The sequence below is a fragment of the Euprymna scolopes genome, chromosome 8 (genome assembly GCF_053919585.1).
Source record: "Euprymna scolopes isolate OS-2025 chromosome 8, ASM5391958v1, whole genome shotgun sequence".
Lineage (NCBI taxonomy): Eukaryota > Metazoa > Mollusca > Cephalopoda > Sepiida > Sepiolidae > Euprymna > Euprymna scolopes.
In genome coordinates, this window is record NC_136489.1 from 151,039,450 (window position 1) to 151,061,023 (window position 21,574).

At 31.5% G+C, this 21,574-nt stretch overlaps 1 protein-coding gene across 11 annotated transcripts in view; it reads right to left on the reverse strand.

Moving 5' to 3' along the window:
• The window catches only part of LOC145283838 (uncharacterized), a 240,039-nt gene that overhangs the window by 164,329 nt on the left and 54,136 nt on the right, over nt 1–21,574 (reverse strand). For 2 of the 11 annotated variants that reach the window (XM_080132946.1, XM_080132945.1), the window contains exon 2: nt 14,149–14,189. The exons of the other annotated variants lie outside the window; for them this stretch is intronic. The gene's annotated coding sequence lies outside the window, so the exon portion shown is untranslated. The remainder of the gene's footprint in view (nt 1–14,148; nt 14,190–21,574) is intronic. 11 annotated transcript variants of the gene reach the window in all.

The window sequence follows — 21,574 nt, forward strand, 5'->3', positions numbered from 1 at the left end:
TATCTTTAAAATATAACATCAACGAAACATTTTAGTCATCCCAAACGGAAGTTAAAGGTTTATCGTCATGCATTTATTTATCTATCTACATTTGTCTACTAAAGTACTTCCATGCTATTAAATAAAGGATTGTCTAATTTGATTGCAATTAGCAATTTAATTCTACAATGCCATAACAAGACAATTTATATAATGAAGCGAAAAATATTCATGCATGTAAATATCTAGCTGACTAGCTACGTTCGATGAACTACTTTTAAGCTATCAAACAGGGGAAGGTGGAATTCGCTTAGAATGCGCAATGAGTTCAAATTACTTTACCGAATAATGAGAAAAATATGTACCCTTTTTTTTTTGTAACGATGACTCACCATTTATGAAGGCTAAAAGATATAATGGTTAATGAGAATTATGAAGAATATTATAAGAGGATTGAAAATGCTGAATGGTATGGACTGAACATTTATGGGGTGGTGCTTTGTGGCAAGTATTTATTGACTTTGGATTTGAATACGACCATGTTGTAATCTACAAGGATGCAGACCTGTGATAATGTGCTTTACAAATGGGAAGTTCTTGTAAAGAAGTTGTGTTTGTGGAAATTCCGTTTCATGTTAGACAGGTGAGAAAAGATGAATTTACACTTGAAAATTCGTTAAAATAAAAAAATAACTGAATGTAATTTTATCAAGTAGGACTGGAAAAAAGAATTATTTATTTTACACTCCATAAAATCGTGAAATAATTCAGAAATATATTTAAATAGAGCATGCTAATTTCTAGTAAAATTAAATTATCTATATCTAAGATGGCCGCGCAATGTGACGTCAATTAGATGTCTGTAATTTGCCGCTGAGATAAAAATAGAAAACAAATTACTACTTCCTGTTTCATTTACTAATTTGTCCTCTGTTTTCTTATGGTAAAAATAATATTTAGAAAATCTTTCTTTTTTCAATTTAATTGTGAAAATAAAATCATTATTTTTTTAAAAAATAAATTAATCTGAAATATAGCAAATAGTAATTTACAATTAAAAAAACATTTTTTTTTCAAATATTTTTAGTGTTCATTTGGTTTTAATATCCTATCAATCCTATTTATATTGATATTATTTGCCAAATTCCTTTTGCAATCGAATCGCCAAACTGCTAACTCCCATAGAAAACAAATTACTATTCCTTGATCAGTTATTTTTATTTATGTATGTATTTTTTAGTTTAACAAAAGTTGTCTTTTTCTTTTGATAATAAAATCTGTGTTTTTTTAAAAAGTAATTCTTTCTTGTTTTTTTTTTTTACATATATTAAAACTTTATAATTTAACAAACAAAAAAAAATACTGTTTGTAAAAAACAAGATTTTAGTATTTGAAAAAATTAGAAAAAAAAAAAACACTTTTATTTTTTATAAAATTGTAAACTATGTATTTTCTTATACATTAGATTCTCCAAAAAATAAACTATGAATCGTGTTGTAACGTAGTTGTTACATATCCTTTGTTGCAATATTTTTGATAATTAATCGAGGTAGATTTTTGGATGCTGACCATCACAGCATTGTGTGACAGAAGGTCAAAAAAGTTGGGTGTCAAGCAAGCTGCCCTAAAGAAGGGGTACTCTTGTCTAGCAAAAATTGACTGAGCACCCCGTCGGCATTCCCGAGTCGGGGCGCCTCAGGCAGTAAGCAATGAGCTTACTCCACCTGAAAGCTGGGTAGCAAGGCCTGGGAGGATGGACCACTTGGGAGATACCCAGATGGCGTACCTCAGTCCAACAGGTACTGGGCCAGTTCCTGGTCCCACACCTGTCGGGCTGATTGTCAGGAACGAGTTCTTGACTGGTACTCTTCTACTCAAGTCTCCAAGCAACTGAAGCAGCAAGGAGACTCATCCCTACCATAATGAATGCGGGTATGATTCCTGAAAGTTGGGAGATTCTATTTATAAACGCTGCCGATAGGAACTGGCAACTCAAATTGAATCAGTTCTGCTATCAACCAATCAGAGACCAGAATTGCTCCATAAAAATTAAATCTTTTGGCATTCCAACACAATTTTTGTGTCAACATAAGAAGGAGCATTTCCTCTTTGCCTGCAAAATTATAAAGCCCAGAACCTATACAGAACAGCTACCGACTTAAAATTTTTCATCTTCAGCTACTCATTGGAAACTCTTCTGAAATTAAACATGGTTTCCAAGTCAACATTCTTCAATGGTGTCGTTACATTTTAACACTCGGACCCAATACATGTCTGAAACAGTCACAAGGAAACAAAAGAAAGAAACCCGACTCAGCTTTTTTTTTCAGTTTTAACAAAAAGCATTTATTACCGTTACTTTCCAAGCAACGCCTGCATCTTGTTTCTTGTTATTTATTATTTAGAGTTCCTCTTGCACTGGCAAGTGCTTAACAAAACTCTGCCCTCTCGACACAGGCTTAAATGTCTCTTGCTGCCATGGACCACACATTCATATTTCACGAGTATCTGCTTTTTCTGGTCCTCCCACGTGGTGCATTTTTTCTCTCTGTTTTTCTTTCCTTCCTCTTCCTCTGCTGTGACGTCATATCCTGCACCGGCTTGCTCATTTGCATATGTGTCATATGATGGTTGCTGCTGCTAACATGCGTCAGCGACTCTGTTATAGTATTTTTTTCAATAAACTAGGTGCTTTTTTTTTTTATCTTAGCACTGATGCAGATTGTAGACAACTCCTTGACATCATATTTTGCTGCGATCTTTGTGTGAGAAAATTAAATATCAGCTTAAGTTTTTACACAAATCGGATATTTCGAGTAGGATGACCCCTAAAATCAATGTGATATTGTGATGGTTGCAATGATTCTAGCTAAGAGTAAGATAGTCAGATGATGACCATCGACCTTGCAGTAGTTGAAAATAAAGATTTATTTCCTCCCATGGATAAATGTCCCTGCTAGGTGATTTGGTTACACACTGATTTCAACTTGCAGGGCACATTGATTTCATTTGTCCTCTGAAGAACTACTTCAGGCCATTTGGAAATTACTGTCAGTCAGCAGGAAAATTTTTAAAACAATGAGGAAGGATATTTCTCTCTCTCTTGTCTACTAGACGATCAAAACCTGAAGATAACTATTGATAGACTTTTTGGAGCCCCAAAAAATTTTTAATTCTTTATTTTATTCAGGGGATAGCCTAATTTTCTTCCACCTATACCAAACGATGTAGGTAATTGAATAGACCCGTTCGTTGTTATTATAAAAAGGTTTCGTTTTTCATTTCATGCAATGTTTTTAATCACTTGCTAATAATATTATTGGAGTTGACCAATGATAAGATGATAAGACCATCCTTTATGACCTATATATTGTGTGTGTATGTATATATATATATATATATATATATATATATATATATATATATATATATATATATATATATATATATATATATATATATTGTGTATTTAGGCAGTATGTTTTCATTCAGACAAGTATTGTTAAATAGCACATTTTGCTTAATGAGCTTTTTTTTTTGTAATTTTTCAATTTTTCGAAAAATTGAAAAAAATTACAAAAATAGCTCATTAAGCAAAAACACACCGTGCTATTTAACAATACTTGTCTGAATATATATATATATATATATATATATATATATATATATATATATATATATATATATATATATATATATATACAGCCTTTGAGACTTCACTCAACCGGTCGGCACAGTCGATTGAAAATTTCTTGGGGCAACTAAAAATCATAAATCACTCGCCCGCCAGTCAATAAAATTTCTTTAAATAAAGAAAAGGGAAAAACTCATTTATTTTACGATCTTCAAATATGCGGTGACTTAGAATGACCTATGTCTCATCATTTGTTAATTCTTTCATCTCTAGCTGCGAGACCGTTGGAATATCGTATTAAAAAAAGAGTGGTCATGCTAAAGGTCAACAAGAGGTCAAATTTACACATTTAGCATGTAGTCAAAATGTTGCGTTCATTTAGCTCTCTGATTTTGAAATTCATTGTGAAAAAATATTCTTTAATGCTAGAACTACATACACTTCATGCTTACAAAAGTAAAGACGAACATTTGAAAGAGGAAAAAAACGCATGGTTCCATCAAGCATCCGAAGAAATGATTCTTAGTTCTATGGAACAATAATATGAATGATGCTATATAAAGAAACTGATGTTGTATTTTAACGTTTTGTTGAATATTTACTGAAATGTTTGTAGTAATAAAATAGTTGATTTACAAGAGTTAAACAAATATTTTCTCATTAGATTATACACACAGTAATTTTTTGAATTGTTGTAAAATTATTTACTATTATTGACTCAAACAAAGACATAAAGTCGGATGAGTATAAATCTTTTGGGGCGAGTAAATTTCTCCTCACACTCGACCGGCGGTCGAGTAATTTGTTTTTCAAATCTCAAAGACTATATATATATATATATATATATATATATATATATATATATATATATATATATATATATATATATATATATATATATATGTATATATATATGTATTCAGACAAGTATTGTAATTTTTTTGCAACTTGTAATATATATATATATATATATATATATATATATATATACTGTTTTAACAAAAACCAAGACTTCAAAGAATGGGTTGATAGCAACAAAAAGTGTATTTTATTGTTAGTTACAATTGTTTCAAGTCTATTTGGACAAATTCAAACATTATGTCGTTTGAAAATTTTCACAAGAACAGCCTATATATATATATATATATATATATATATATATATATATAAGAAGAACAGAGTTGTAAAGTTTTTATTATTCGGCAGAATACTCCAAAGCTGGGTCAGAGCTGTTACCTATATATATATATATATATATATATATATATATATATATATATATATGTATGTATGTATTATAGAAGAATCACCACTTATCAAGGCTCGAAGGCAATTTGAGGATAAGGGTTAATGAATGTAAGGTGATAGTTTAGTAATCGTGTAAACTGGGTAGAATTTGGATTATTTAAGGGGACAGCTCAACAAGAATTTGTTTTCATTAGACTTGAAGGCTACCATATTGTAATCGGCCTGGAACAGTGTTACACAAGCGGGCAGTTCTAGTTCTCAACATTTTTTATAGCAGTACCTAATTTGTTAAATTGTATGTTTTTCTTCCTGGCAAATAAATAATTCAAATCTGTTCCGATACTACACTCCGTCCGTTCTGTCTTCAGTTAATGAAACAGAGATCTTTCTAGACTGAAATAATTTTGTATTTGTGTTCCAATCTAGAATTCCTCTTTTTGGGATAGCTGGATTTTCTCCACATTAAAAACCGACATTGTATCAAACTGCAATCGTTGAGAGACTAAGAAATAGGGGCGTAGAAAATAATCTGAAATTAATTGAAAAATTGCCTGGTGCATGTTCATAATCCCCCATATATTAAGCAACAAAAATAAAGAAAAATCTATAAGATGTACGTATCCATGACAAAAGGAAAATATTATATTCTAAAAAATCACATGAATTGATTAAGTAGTTTCATTTTTATAAAGAAAATCATTTTTAAGCGATTAATGAGAATTTGTAGGCATTACAACATAAGTCTTGCAAGTTTGAAATTATGAGTTATCTCCCTTTGTTTTTTTGTTAGATTTTTTTTCACAATGACGGACAAGACAGCCGCTCTTCGGTTACTCTGTTACTTGATGTCAAGGAGTTGTCTACAATCTGCATTAGTGCTAAGATAAAAAAAGCACCTAGTTTATTTAAAAAAATACTATAACAGAGTCACTGACGCATGTTAGCAGCAGCAACCGTCATATGACACATATGCAAATGAGCAAGCCGGTGCACGATATGACGTCACAGCAGAGGAAGAGGAAGGAAAGAAAAACAGAGAGAAAAAATGCACCACGTGGGAGGACCAGAAAAAGCAGATACTCGTGAAATATGAATGTGTGGTCCATGGCAGCAAGAAACATTTACTTGGCTGCTCTTCTGTTACTTCTGTTACTTGGTTTTCTTATTTAAAAGTAAAACTACTTGGTTACTTTACATGAATTTTTAGAACATAATATTTTTTTTTTCATCATGAGTATGTACATTATACAGATTTTTCTTTACTTTTGTGTTTTTAATATAGGGGAAATTTAGGACACTACCTCAACTAGGACCATACTACACTTTCATTATAGCTTGAGAAGTAAAAGTCTTAGTATTAGTAGTAGTATCATATGAGTTAGACCTTTATGTTATATTTTCTATTATTATTAGACGAAGGTACCACTTGTGCGCGTATGTTACGTGAGTTCTTATTTAGTGTTCTTGTTTGTATTAGAAAGTCTTAGAGTGATAGACAGTCTTAGGGGAGATTAGAGTCTTAAGAGTGTTCATGGAAGTAAGAGATCTTTGAGGTTCATGTGTGTGATCATGTTGTGAGATATGGAGACATTAACAGGTGTATATAAAGAGAGAGTGAGAGTTTATAAATGAGAGAGATTGCATATAAATACATTTTGAGAAGGTGTTTTCATATCTAGATAGACAGACCGATAGGTTGGCATTTATGCCGATAGATTGAGAGGTTGGCATTTATGCTTTGACAGTTCATATGAACGGGGCTGTTTGTATAACATAAATAGACACATATACTTTCTAACACATATATTTTTTTAGATGATGAATTTCAAATGGTTTTTACACATAAATAGACAATACCTTTTTCATGTAATGATGGACACAGGAGACGGCAGTTATAAAAACATGATGAGCATTTATTCTTCCACTGACCGGTTGGTGGCTTTGCGTTCAGGAATTCAAAGGTTCACATTCTAATGTTTCAGAAGTGACCGTCTCGCTTCTAGACGATTGAAACCCATGTCTGGACTCAGACTATCGTCTGACTCTACCTCTCTTCTTCTGACTTCTTACTCTCTAACTAACTAACTAACTCTCACTTCCTATATTGAGAAATCCATGCATGTCCGGCCAACGTGACCACAATTCACGTGCCATGAACATGCGCGACCTGCACGTTTCCGAACATTCTGATTTCCCATTTTTTCTTTGTTGTTTTCACAAAGGAATTCAACCTACATATCTAATTCATTTAACCCATATTTTATTATCCACATTCTTTCTAACAATGATAGTTTATTTATTATTTATTTCATCAGAATCAACAATTTACTGGACATTCCATTTAAACCTATTGTTCTTTAAAACTTATATCCAGGGTTCGATTCCTGCTTTCTCTCATTTTATTTTCATTTTAACTAAATCTCTCTATTTTTATACTTACATGAAAAGGGGACAACCCTTACTTTTTAGCCAGTCTGAGAAATTGTCTTCAGATGGATGGGCTGTTGCATGGCCTCTTTCCAGTTGGCTGACTGGACAGTGTAGGATCAAGTGGTTTGTGTCCTTGGGGGGGGGCTTTCTTGCACTCTGGGTAAACTGGGGAGTGTTGCAATATTTTTTACTCGTAATGGGGTATGGTCCCTCACTGTTGGGAGATTTTATTCATAAACGATGCTACTAGGAACTAACGAATCAAATTAATTCACTATTTTTGCTCCCAACCAATCAGAAACCAGAATTGCTCCATAAAAATTAACCCTTTCTTTAGCAACCTTGCATATGTTTTCTTCGTGTCAACATGGGAAGAAACATTTGTTTTGTGGCTACAAGATTATAAGTTAAGAACCTGTACAGAACAACTGTCTACTGAGAACTCGTCATCTCCAGGGCTTGTATAGAACAACTAACCACCGGAAACTGTTCTGAAACTAAACATGACAAACAAGGCATACTGACACTTTGACGTAATTGGGACCAAATTTACAGGGATAATATGTAGGAAGTTGAGCAGAGGGATATGTCTATTCACATTACACTTGAACTCCTTTCTGCATGTCAGTACAGTCAGAGAAGCAGGGATCTGAAGAGAATTCCAAAGACTAACAGTGTGAGGAAAGATACTTTTGAGTAGAAGGCTTTCTGGCATCGAGTGTAGGAGTGAGATTTAGCTGCTTGTCGGTTGTCGAAGGGGGCACAAGTGATTTGAGTTCATCAGAGCATGCTCTATTAGAATACTTGTAAAATAGGCACAGGGATGTAAGATTTCGTTGACGGGACAGAAGTTGAAGTTTGGTTGACAGATTATTTGGTTGGTGACTCTTTTTTGAACCCTGTCTAGGAGTAAAAGACTAGTAGCAAATGCACCAGCCCAGATGTCTGCAACAATACTTTATGCATGGGTGAATGGTGGTTTTGTAGAAGTACAGAATACTCTCAGACTTGAGTAACTTTCTAGCACGACTGAGAGAGCCCACCTTTTTTGCAGCAGCCTTGGCAATGACCTAAATGTATTCGTTTCAATTCATATTAAGTTGAGGAGTATGAATGAAGAGCCTTTAGGCAGTGTATCATTCGCCATGGCTATCAGTGGTTGAGAAGATTTCTTGTAATTATTAAAGGAAAGAAGTTTACTCTTAGCAGCAATCAACGGTATAACTTCTCAATTTCTTCATCTTCTACTACATGAGTATATAGGTTTGGAAGGCTTGCTTAATGAGTTATAGGCCACTGAAACAAATATTGATTACAATTCTTTATTGTAAACATCTAACACATACAATGTGATTGATAATGCTGGTTTATTTCTATATGTGCAATAGATAAATAATACCTCTGTGAAAGGATACACCAACAAAACAATAAAAAATAACACCAAGCAAATATAAAAACCGTGGGGCTCAGAAGAAAGATCTGAGTGTCATGATTCTGTGAATGCTGCTGCCCCTTCTTATTTCAGGTAACAATTTCAAATCTTGCTGCTCTACTCCCCAAATTGTCTGAATAAATCTGGGCCCTATCACAGTAGCTCCTTACACTTCAGTAGTGATAGAATTTGTTTGGGGGTAAACAAAATTATTAAAAATAGAAAACGAAACTCTTTCACATAGAAGAGATGTTGCGAGCCTGTCTTCACTCTATCGTTATTTTCATGGCTAGTGCTCATCTGAGCCTATATCTATGGCCCCACCCCTGCAAAATTGTCACAAAAAAGCACTTCTCTAACTTCAACCCCTATCAACAATTTCCCCTACTCTCTATCTGGGCTTAAACCTAAATGCGTGTTCCACGAACAAAGTTTTTTTCCTAGAACTGCCTTCCTGTGAAAGTCTGTTCCACTGACCTGCTTTCCAGCTAACTACAACATGGTCATTTTCAAGTCCAATGTAAACAAGTTCTTGTTGAGCCACCCTTCTTAAATAATTAAATTCTACCCAGTTTCCACCACTAATGATCACGGCGCTTCTGTATCAGAACCACCTTACACTCAACCCTTATCCTCGAATGACCTTTATGCCTTGATAAGTGATGATTTCCTTGCAACAAAAAAAAAAAAAAAGAAAAAAGAAAAAAGCAAAAACGGAAAACAAAAAATCGTTTTTGGAAAATACAGATGATCAGCACAGACCACACAGAGGAAGAAATGAAGCAGAAAATAAAGAGAAACTAGTAATAGAGTCCTATTACAGAAGCTCCTTTACACATATTGAACATAATCCTAAAGTTACGTCATCTATTTTCCAAACGTCATCTACTTACATTTCAGTAAAGGTTTACCTAATAGCATTAAAAATAGTTCACGGTTCATGCATTTTTATGTGACAGAGTGCGTACAGAAAATTAATTCCTATTATTTGAATTTTTCGGATTACTGCTCTCATCTTGAGTGTTATTCTCACAACGTTTTGGCCGATGTAACCTCCGACCTTCTCCAAGTGTATTTTGTCAAACTCGGAACCCTTTATTTTTTTTTCATAAAATAATGTGAAGCAACAAAAGGAATTCTTTGGGGGTGGGTTCGTAAGAAATGTTACTGTTTTAAAGAGTTTTACTGGGGTGATGTACGAAAAAATTAGTTTTATGACAAATTTAAAAAAAAAAAATTTTGTCTACTCCATTTTTGTTTGTTTTTTTTTTGTTAAGGTCAGGGGGTAGGCTATATTATTTTTTTCTTTATTGAAAATTTTTCGCAATTTCAACCAAAAAAAAACACTCATCAAAAAAAGAATCAAATTCAAAGCATAAACATCACAGCTAACGATCCTCTGGCAAGTACATCGACATGAATAATTATTCCATGGAACACCGTAAGAATACAATTCCCACTCGAACACATTCACTACTTTATCAGCTTCAATTTGATATGGACAAGTAAACATAAGCCCCAGACGGATGGTTCCCTACAGTACGTTAAAATACAAAAACAAACACAAATCAAAAACAAAAACGATGACCAGTGCTGGGAGCCGCTTTGTCTACAACTATGTCCACAGGATGAGCATAAATACAGCATTGTTTTTTCAAGCAGTCAGTCATGACTAGATCGCTGAGTGGTGAGGATGGGCCCGTCAGCGGCCTAACCCAACGCAGCAGCAGCAGACATGCCCACACAGAACAGATTAGACTACCTCCCCGATAGCAGCCGAACCCAGTAGCAACAGCCACTTATCACCAACTCACTTAATTCTAGCAGCTCAACATTGCAAGTCAGCGCCTTCCTGCAGTTACTGGCGATGACCACATAGTCATTTCAGCTCAATGCTAGCTGAACTTCAACTCTTAGTCTAAGAACTTCGCCATTCCTTCAATTTTTGTTTTTTGAAAATGACCCTGGATGGATTTATATTTGTTCACGACTGTATCAACTGCAGTTGTCATCTCTTCTTTACCATTGTCGTTCGTCCTTTTCTTGCCTGTATCATCTTTTAGTTGTAGGGTCGATTGCACACCAACTTTCGACCCTGCAACAGATTTTCGATTATCTTTTGAAGCTTCCTTACAAAGTACTCCCTGCAATTGTCCTGTAGAAAATTTTTTCAATCGGTCACAATGTGTTCTGATCCAATGACACACTCTCACTGTAAATTTCGAATAGTTGCAATATCCTGAGAGCTCATGTATTTCTGATTAATTTTCATTCCTAGTAAAAACAAAAGAACTTTTTACTGACGACTGTAGCATAATCAAAAAACCTGTTAGATTCACCATGACAAATTTAATTAAAATGATTTATTTTTAATGATTTAAATTTTTGCGGCATAAAAACTAATGTTTCCTTCCAATTTGTTAACTGTCATCTGCTGCATTGGCTGAGCATTTCGTCATATTCCGACGGTTTATATAAGCTGTTGGAATGTGCCGACGCAACATTCATTGAAAAACAGGTCGTTCACTGCATAAGTCCCACGGTTTCTATTGTTCAATTTAATGCCTTATTCAAATCTAGAAATCTCCTATGAAATGACAGTTTAATGGTTTTAAAATTAATATTTTTGAAAAGAAATTTCTAGAATAAGTTTGTAGTGTGGAAAGCAGTAGCAGTGAATATTGTTTTTAAGTATCGAGTCTTGGCTGAAAAATATTTCAAATTGGCAGCTTCTTTCAACCAATCAGAATGCAAGAAATATTCACTTCAGAAAATTTGCGCTTAATATAAAAACCCAAATAGTTCTTTTTTTTTTTCTGTTTTAGTTCAGAGGCAACATGTGTGCAAATGACATATCCTGACTAGGCCTTTTGGGACCCAATGCCTTGGCAGATGTAAGTAACGAGAGACACAAGCTACTAAACATGTTGGATAGGTGATGGGCAATGCTGAAAATATTGGATGGATTGCACACACGCAAATTCAGGATCTGGGCAATGCTAGATGTTAAATTCGATTGCGGACGTAATTCAATTAAAACAAAGGAATCAATCGGCATTCTGATCAAAGAGTTGGGGTTATGGAAAATAACCTAAACAGAAACAATTGGGGGTTCTATATTCTAACCTGGATTGGAATTATTAAAATGCAAAACAATAAAACAATAGACATTATAGTCAATATAATAGCAACACAAGGAAACAAACAAAAACATGCGAGAGTGAACAATTGAACGTTGGAGACATTTTCAGTGTCGCCTGCAAAAGACAACTCGTCCTATCCACACACTCTTACCTCACTCGTCAGTTTGTAAGCCTTGTCACCAAATGACATTTATCATAAATAAATCATTGTTTTTATAAACTCTGACGTCTATTGTCTTATTAAGTTGTCAATAAAATTTAATCATTTTTGTGTGGATAAACTGTGTCATTTTTTTTCTTTGATATTGTCTTTCCTTCTAAGATATGCTAGAAAATTGCTATTTTTGGCTCCGAAAAAATAATATTTAAGTTTATATCGATTTTTTTTTTTTTTAAATTATTATTATTATTATTATTATATTGGAAATTGGAATTCTATCAAAATTTCGTTCTAGACCAAATTTTTCAGTCATATAAGATGTGGTTGATTCATTAGCTACAGTATCGGCCAAGTAGTAAGTCTATCATGAACAGAACTTCTTCTTCTTCTTCTTCTTCTTCTTATTATTATTATTATTATAATTATAATAATAATAATAATAATAATAATAATAATAATAATAATAATCGTTGGGATTCAAGTTATTCAATATATTTTTCATTATTTTATGATTAAAAAAATCCCCTACTTGAACAACTGAAATTTATCAACTGTCTACATAATAAAATTGTGTAATTTTTTGTCACTTCAGAAAATAACTGCTTCATATGCTAATCTGTTCTGCTAAGTAATTAGTCTAAATCTTCATGGGTGTTTGCATTCGTTTCGCATCCTTTCAATTATTGTTATATTTTATCCGGGAAATCTGATTCTCACACATAAAACTTTCACAGAGAAAAATGCTACAATTATACTCACTTCAAATTATCTACTCTAACCACCACCCAAGTCACCGAGTTTTTTTTATTTATAGAAACAGAATTCTGTTAAGGCACTGCTAAATCTCAGATTTAAGGAATATCATTTGGCCATTCCAGTTGCTTTAAAGTTATACATTTTTGGTAACCGTTTTAATGAACACATCCCAGATTCAGGGAATATCATTTGACCATTCTGGTTGCTTTAAAGTTATCATTTTGGTAACCAGATTACGTTTTAATAAACTCTCCACTGTAAGCCATATTTCTAATACAAGTACATTTTCGATGTTTGATTATAAACACATCGTCTCCTGAAACATTGTAGAGTTTTATCAACTCATTTTAATTTTTATTAGTTATTTCGATAATATATTTTCTTATGTACACTTAATAACGCAAACAAGTCACGAGTACATAGTTAGGAAGTTAAGACGTGTGACATTTCAAGCTTTCAAAACTAAATAAACTGGGATTTCTTCTTAGACTAAATTAATTTTTTTTTTTTAGAATATACTGTATCGGATTCTATGTTATTAAAAAATAAAATAATAAAACAATTATTATAATAAATGAAATGAATATTACGACTATACATAAATGTTTACTTGAATTATTTATCAGAGAAAAAAACATTTAAAAATAGGTTTCCTTTTTCTTTTTCCTTTTTTTTTTTTAACCTTACTTCTCCATATTGTATAAAGTATTTCAAAAGTTATGCCATGGAAACGTTGAAAATTTAGAAACTATCTAATCAGATTGAAGTTTCTGCATGGTGCTTACTGTGATCAAGGAGCATCAGATGTATATATCAAATTTGGAAAAAATTGGAAATTGGAATTCTATCAAAATTTCGTTCTAGACCAAATTTTTCAGTCATATAAGATGTGGTTGATTCATTAGCTACAGTATCGGCCAAGTAGTAAGTCTATCATGAACAGAACTTTGACCTAAAGCTACTTGGCCGATTATAGTTGAGGGCAACCTAAAGGCTCCCTTTTCATTAGTTATTGCACAGGATGACTCCATTTGTCCTTGATTCTTCCCTAATAATGCTGTTTAGCAAGAGGTTATCAAGTACCATTTTAAAAAGGCTTAGTAAACTTGTTTTTGACCTAGATAATTAAATTAAATATTAATTGAATAAATAAGTTAGAATATGTTAAATATTTTGCCCAAGTTTGGTGTTGATTGGTCAAGCAACAAACTCGACCAAACACATAACCTCCTTGGCAATGGTAATAATTTTCATTTTTTTCAATTTAATTATTAGTAGAAGATGGTCACACACACATTTAATTATTTCCTAAAAAATTACTTTGATTCAAGGTTGTAATTTTTCAAATCTTTTTTCATTCACTTACCATTATCAATAAAAATGGTAAAAAAAATATTGATTTTACACCTGAAAATAATAAACAAACATTGAATTAACTTTTTTGTATATCTTTAACTCTAAAAATATTTTTTTCAATGGACTTATTTAGAGTTTCAATAAAATAAACTCAATCTTATATTTTTTATTTAAAGTTTTACTTATCTGACTGAATTGATCTCCCTTTGAAAAATTAGCTTGTTAAAAGCTCTACGTTTCCATCTTTCTAAATAATTTTAGATATTTAAATTTTTTCTTAATTCCGTTTCAGCGTTTGGTAATTTTCTTTTCTGTGCTTTGTTTTTCAGTTTATAAATAATTCCGTTTCAGTGTTTGGTAATTTTTTTTGTGTTTTGTTTTCTGTTTATAAATATTTCCGTTTTAGCGTTTGGTATTTTTTTTTATGTTTGGTTTTCTGTTTATGAATCAAAATTGAAAAAGATCGTTATACATTTTGCACATTCATCTTGGTTTATTTTTAATTTTTAATTTTTAATCAGTTCGTATACATGTCACGTTGGTACAGTGGTAACATCACTAGCTTTGAATGCTACAGTTTTGATTTTGGTTTCGATTCTAGCAGATGGCACCCAAATACGTCTGTTTACTTTTAAAATCACGACTCTTTAATAATATATACAAAATCTGGACAAATTAAAATATCATATTTAAGCGTATTTTACAACCGGGCAAATCCGAATGCCCCCCACCTCTGCTAGTCTAACATATAAAAGACACTATGTCTGTCTGTCTGTCTGTCTCTATATTCTCAAACTCTATCTCTTCTGAAACTAAAAGTCACAGAGCAGCCTCAAATGATTGGATTCTTCATGGACCGTTCATTTATGGGTCTTTAGCCGGTTAAAATAATTTTTAAGGGGTCAAAATTGAAAAAAAAAAAAAGATCGTTATACATTTTGTACATTCATCTTAGTTTATTTTTAATCAGTTCATATGCGTGTCACGTTGGTACAGTGGTAACGTCACCAGCTTTGAATGCTTCAGTTTTGCTTTCGGTTTCGATTCTAGCTAATGGCACCCAAATACCTTTTTTTATTTTTAAAATCACAATTCTATAATATATACGAAATTTGGACAAATTAAAATATCATATTTAAGCGTATTTTACGACCGGGTAAAGCCGGGCACCCCCTCCATTCCACTAGTATATATATATATATATATATATATATATATATATATATATATTTAGTAGAAATGGTAATTAATAAAAACTGAAGAAAGTGCTCAATACAGTTGTAGAGCAAATATGCGTTTTATTTTTTATTACCGTATCTTTCTGTTAAGTTACATTATTGTTTCAGCTACCCGGCCGTTTTTTTTTTTTGGCCGTTTGTAGCTTCCTCAGACTTTTACAGAACCGTAAAATTCTGAGGAAGCTACAGACGGACAAAAAAACGGCCGGGTAGCTGAAACAATAATGTAACTTAACAGAAAGATACGGTAATAAAAAATAAAACGTATATATATATATATATATATATATATATATATATATATATATATATAGCCAATTCTTGGCCTGAAGACGTAAACCCCCAACGTGGGTGATTACAGAAACATGTATGCACATATGTAGCCATTAATGTTTGTATAAATAAAATTAATATACCTGCTCTGTTCACTCATTGAGCACTATTTTGGTAGACACATGTTGTTTCATAGGATGTACTTCTAGGAAACTAAACTCTACTGGCTATATATAGATATATATATATATATATATATATATATATATATATATATATATATATATATATATACTAGATACAATTACCAATTCTGTACTAAATTCCTGATTCCGCTACAATTATCGATTCCAACTCAATTAAAATGAATAAATATTTATTATTTAATCATTACTTTTATCAGCAGTGGATATTGGAGATAAACCGTAATAACCACACTACACACGCAACAGATTACTTAGATAAATACTTTTACAGTTTTATCGCGGGGTCTCCGTTCATGCTGACCGTCCACAGAATGTCCAGCAACAATATATTACATATGAAAAATGCCACTGTGGAATTTCCACAGGTCCCACTAGTAGATATTAAAGAAATAGCATAGATCTTCAAAGAATAACTAAATATATATATATATATATATGTATGAAATTCACATTTTAAAAGTAATATTTTGTTATTAATTTTAATTAAACTCTTTTTACAATGGTGAATTATGAATCTGAAGTGACACACAGAGAAACCGTTTATGGGGGTTTCATGTGCATTCATGTGATGGACATATTTGATGATTGAGTCATCAAATGAGTGGAATTATTCGGGTGTACAGCCTTTGCAGAGACATTTCACAAACAAAGATAATTAAATACTCAAGAAATAAGGACATACCAAATAGGAGATATAAAAATACAAAAGTACGATATATATATATATATATATATATATATATATATATATATATATATATATATATATATATATATATATACGAGCAAACAGTTAATAAAACATGTTAAAAAACACTTTGAAATGAGTTAAAAACATATTTAATCTGAAAAGGAAACACTAGATAAGTGGATAGTCCTTAATCCGTGGAGTTTCGAAGAAATACTTTCCTTCTCATCAGAGGGTAGGAATTAGCAAAAATGCGGGATCGGATTTTGCATGCAAAAGTATTTGATGAAGCAACAAGTAAGTCAAAGATCTTACTTGAAAACAAAAAAAGTGAATCAGAGGGAATATGGTGAGGAAAAAGGTGATTACACATGAATGGATATTCTGGTGGAAGATAAATAATCCAGTGACGGTAAAATCCAAATATATAACTTCAAGAAAGTTAATTAAATTTCCATTTGCACAAGTAAAATCCAAAAGTCCCGTAATTGGAAGAAGATGGTCCATAATAATCCAAAGGCAGAAATCCATGGAAAAATTCACAAAAATGTGTACAAGGAAAAAAGGAAAAAATTCCAATAATATTAATAAAAGAAAATAAGATATGCTTTTCATTCTACTGCCGAGATATAAATATAAATAAGAAAGATCAAGGAAGAAAAAGAGGAGAAAAAAATGGTGATAGAGTTAAATATAAATAGAGAAACAATGTCAAAATGACCCAGACAGGAAATTTTAAAGACGTGAAAAATTTATAGGGCAAAATAATATAGGTCAACTGAAATGTACAGGTCATCACTTAAAAAAAAGGTCAGCAAGAGTTGTTAGAAGACACTAAATGGAAAATAAATAAATAAATAGAAAATAAATAATAGATAAACAATAAATAAATAAAAAATAAAATATAAAATAAAAAATAAAAATTATTTAAGGGGAGAGGATGTGTATATATATATATATATATATATATATATATATATATATATATATATGTATATATATATAAATATATATATATAAAATGTAGTTTCATTAAATACTTTTAGATGCAAAATCCGATCCCACATTTTGCTGATTCCTGCCCTCTGGTGGGAGGGAGAGTGTTTCTTCGAAACTCCACGGATTAAGGACTATCCACTTATCTTGTGCTTCCTTTTTAAAATTAAATGTGTTTTTGACTCTTTTTCAAGATGTCTTTTAACATGTTTTATTAATCATTTGTTCATATATATATATATATATATATATATATATATATATATATATATATATATATATCATAAGTTAGTAATTTAAATTTCAAATCTAGAATTTTTATTATATGCAAGACAAAGAATACATTTCAATAAGTATATCTCCTTAACCTTAGGTTTTCAATGTCTACCCATCTCCTCAGAGGAGAAACTATTAGCAAATATTATAATGGTTTATACCTAATTTGCTAAATGCAATAAACAGAAAATCATGATTAAAACTTTTTAAAGTTTTTAAATCATAGAGTAAGGGAAATTATATATTGGTTCAAAATGAAAGGATATTGAATTTCATATCCAAATTGTATGGTAAATTCCGGAGCTGGGATTGTCTTTATAAAAGATTACAGCCAATAATATTTTGTAAGACCAATAATCACTGGATTTCCATACCAGTAGATCTATTGTATTACATCATACTGAAGTATATATATATATATATATATATATATATATATATATATATATATATATATATATATATATATATATATATATTTATTCCAGGTAGAAAGATATAAAAAATTTAGAATAATTGAATTTCAACAAGGGTCGGTGATAGTGCTCAATTGAAGAGAGCAAATTATATTTCTTTATTATTCTTTATGCAAATACCGTCATATCTTGTTACGATGTGCAGACTGTTTCAATCAAATTTGATCTCATCGGACAAGAAAAATTAAAATATAAAAATTAAAAAGGTTCAAGCTAAAGTTCTTATGGGCTTAAATTAATTACAAAAATCAAATTTCCGTTAAAGAAGATAGGTTTAAAACGATAGTTTTAGGGAATATATATATATATATATATATATATATATATATATATATATAAAACTCAGCTCAGCTTGGTTGCTTGGGCGTTGAAACTTCCGATTTAAAAATATTTGTCTGCTTACCTATATTATGGCTGCCCTGTCTAAAGTCCAATATTAAAAGCCACTGCATGCACAAGATCAACAATATTATTTGTTTTAATTTATTTTAATGTGTTTTCCTTACAAATAAATGTAATTTAGCCCCTTTGAGTTAAAAAAAATGATTTAAATATAAATATATAATATACAACTATAATCAAGTTTATAACAATATTTATTGCTTTTAGTAGTGCTCCTGGGGATTCTGACGAATTTTTTTTTCAGGCCTTACTTAAAAATATTTTCTCTTCAAGGCGGTGGGAGCAGAAATTTAGTTTTAGTAGTGCTTTTAGTAGGGCCTCCTTAATTTTAATTAGTGTTTGCAGTAATGCTCTGGAGCCTCCCTGGATTTTATTTTTCACTCATCATTTAAAAAAATGTTTTCTCAAGATAATAAAATACAATATAATCTTCAAATCACTTTTTATTTTGAACATTTTACCTTTTAAGGGCCAACGAGTAGACTAGTATATATATAAAATGAAGCTAGCAAAGAATGTATCTTTAACAAAGCAAAACCTATCTAGATAGATAAAGCTCAACACTGTTAAGAGGAGCAATTAAACATATTAAATAAAAGATGATGAATAAAAGTTATATATAACTATTACATCGTCAAATAAATAAGGAAAAAATAAGAAAAACCTCTTTATGCCATGGCATTTTGAAGTAAAATGCTTCTTATCAGAAAAGAAAGGCCAGTATTAACTATGGCCTAAAGAGATTTTTCTCTTTCATTCTTAACTTATTGATCTGATATGATAAAGTTATATGTAACTTATTCCTCATCTTTTATTTAATATATATATATATATATATATATATATATATATATATATATATATATATATATATATATATATATATATATATATATATATATATTAAGGTTTTTTAAATTTAATTCTGGAAAATATAATTTTACAAAACAGAAATTTATTGTTTGGACAAAGAATACAATTCAGAGTATTTTCTTTAATCCATGGATTTTCGATGTAGGCTCATCTCCTCAGAGGAAAAGTCATTAGCAAATATTAGGTCTACTTCAAAATAACTTTGCTATTCGACATGTACAAAGAGAATATATTAAGATTATGTCTTTTAAGGGACATAGACGAAGAAAATAAAATAAGACTCAATACCACAATACCATAAGATTAATTAATCTGTGTTCCTATTCGCCTCAGGATTCTTATTTGTAGTCATTGACATACAGTCCTGTTTCGTTGTATCACAACTCATCAGTGCCGCTAGACTAGCACCTCTCCCAGCCAAGGATTGAACCTAGAACCGTCTTGTTGACAGTCAGCAGTTCTCCCACTCGACCACAGAAGCGATGTCCTCAAATAACCTGTCCGAATGTTTATTTAAACAAACATCTGTCCACCAATTTTACAGTGCTCAAACCGCCTGTTTGTAAACAAACAAACAGCAAGCTTCGCATTTTTCAGCCAATTAAGTAGTGGGTGAGATTATTTACGACAGTGCTCTACCCAAAGAGGGGGGCTTAAAATATATTTGTAGTCATCGACATACAGCATCAGTGCCGCTAGACTAGCACCTCTCCCAAGCCAAGGATTGAACCTAGAATCGTCGCGTTGACAGTCGGCAGTTCTCCCACTTGACCACAGAAGCGATGCCCACAAATAACCTGTCCGAATGTCTATTTAAACAAACATCCATCCACCACTTTTACAGTGCTCAAACCGCCTGTTTTTAAACAAACAAACAAACAGCATATTTTCATTTATTTAGACAAATATTACATAGTCACTAAACTAAACATGCTAATGCTTTTGGACAATTGGTTGGCAAGAACCAAAAGTCTTTGTCAGGCGACATAATAAAGCCTATGTGCCACTGAAGACGTCTGGATCTCAAATGGAAGAAATGAAATATATATTTTTTATAAAAATAAAATGTTAAATTACAAAAGGAGGGGTGGTAAGTCAAGTGACATTTTAGACTCCAAACATAGAAAGTGATAGGGGAAAAGAGAACGTCAAGACTTAACAGAATAAAAAGGAGGAATAAAAAGGAAAACAAAAAGGAAAGAACAGAGAAACGAAAGAAGGGAAAAAAAGAAGAGATTAACGCGTACGATGAGTGTTCCAAAAGTTATGGCTCCTATTTTTCATTTCACCCAAATAGATCAGAGGGGATTGCAAATTGCATTGCTATGATGACTGAACTTATGCATTCATAAGCTGTAAGTGTCATCTCTCTGTTACAGATATTAATGGTGTTAGACTCTAAGAAAGCAATCTCTGTTATGAACCTATTACGTAAGAGCCTCTTCTTTTTTTTTTTTTTTTTTTTTAACTTTGCACGAGAGGGTTAGACTAATGGTTGGTGCACCAGCTGAAAACTGACGACAATACTCCATGCATGGGTGAATGGTGACTTTAATAGTTAACTAAAGATGATCATCCCATAAGAAAACAAAACACTAATAGGGAATTAATTCAAATGAATGTTTAAAAGAATATGCAAATCAGCTAGAGCTTTGGCAGATGAATGGAATTCCATGACCCATATATAACAAAGTTGTATTTTCTTTTTAAATAAATAGAAAAAAAGGTTTTTAATATGAATATCAACACACAAAAACCTAAATTTATATATATATACAATGAGCGTTACAAAATATTATAAACCTATAAATTACATAACAGGTTATGATGAAATAGGTTGTGAACCTATTATGTTAATAATGTTAAGTTACATAATATGTTACATAATATGTAACATATTATATTAAGTTACATAATATGTCACACAATAGGTTATGTACCTGTTATGTAAAAGCTTTTTTTTTGGACCCTCACCGAGAGGGATAGACTTATAAGGGTACTTATCTAG